Below are 1,071 nucleotides of genomic sequence, written 5' to 3' on the forward strand. Positions count from 1 at the left end.
TTGAGCATATTTTCATGTGTCTGTTGGCCATTTGTATGTCTTGAGTAAGAAGACATGTTGAGTAAGAAGTTGCTATAGCCAATGTCAAAGAGGTTACTGCCTGTGTTCTCCTTTAGAATTTTAATGTTTTTCTGCCTCATGTTTAGGTCTTTCATCCATTTTGCATTTATTTTTGTCTACAGTGTAAGAAAGTGGTCCAGCTTCATTCTTTTGCATGTTGCTGTTCAGTTTTCCCAAACTATTTGTTGAAGAGACTTTTTTTCCATTGGATATTGTTTCCTGCTTTGTCAAAGATTAATTGACCATACAGTTATGAGTTAATTTCTGCATTTTCTATTCTGTTCCATTGATCTATGCATCTATTTTTGTGCTGGTACCATACTGTTTTGATTATTATAGCTTTATAATACAACTTGAAGTCCAGAGTTTTGATGCTCCAGCTTTGCTTTGCTTTTTCAAGGTTGATTTGGCTATGCAGAATATTTTCTGGTTCCATACAAGTATTAGGATTGTTTGTTCTAGCTTGTTGGATTTTGATAGGGGTTGCATTAAATGTGTGGGTTACTTTAATTAATATAGACATTTTATTGGTACTTGTTTTTCTAATTCATGAGCATGGAATGCTTTTCCATTTCTTTGTGTCATCTTCAATTTCTTTAATCAATGTTTTACAGTTTTCAGAGTACGAATCTTTTACTTCTTTGGTATTCCTGGTATCTTATGGTTTTTGGAAAAAATCTGGAATGCATCACAAATTTGCATGTTATCCTTGTGCAGGGGCCATGCAAATCTTCTCTTTTTCATTCTAATTTTAGTATGTGTGCTGCCAAAGAGCCTACTCATTAGTTTATATTTAATTACATTATGAAGTTGTAACATGTGTGTATGAACGGCTTTGGGAATAAACACAAAAGTGTTTGGTAAGTAGAGAACACAAATGGAGAGGATGAATGCACTAGAGGAAAGCATGATGGATACTCGTCATCAGCATGCTGAGGCATTAGTTAACCCACGGGCTTAATAAAAAGTCAGTTAAGTGGAGGTGGGTCAATAGGACTGCCCACTGTACAT

The 1,071-nt window shown here is 34.8% G+C and overlaps 1 non-coding gene across 1 annotated transcript; it reads right to left on the minus strand.

The window, feature by feature from the left end:
- Positions 1 to 732: 732 nt before the first annotated feature.
- LOC115295043 lies at positions 733 to 835 on the minus strand. The gene has a single exon (XR_003910276.1). It is a non-coding gene; the product is annotated as a U6 spliceosomal RNA (small nuclear RNA).
- Between the last annotated feature and the right edge of the window lie 236 nt (positions 836 to 1,071).

The sequence above is a fragment of the Suricata suricatta genome, chromosome 6 (genome assembly GCF_006229205.1).
Source record: "Suricata suricatta isolate VVHF042 chromosome 6, meerkat_22Aug2017_6uvM2_HiC, whole genome shotgun sequence".
In the NCBI taxonomy this organism is placed as follows: Eukaryota; Metazoa; Chordata; class Mammalia; order Carnivora; family Herpestidae; genus Suricata; species Suricata suricatta.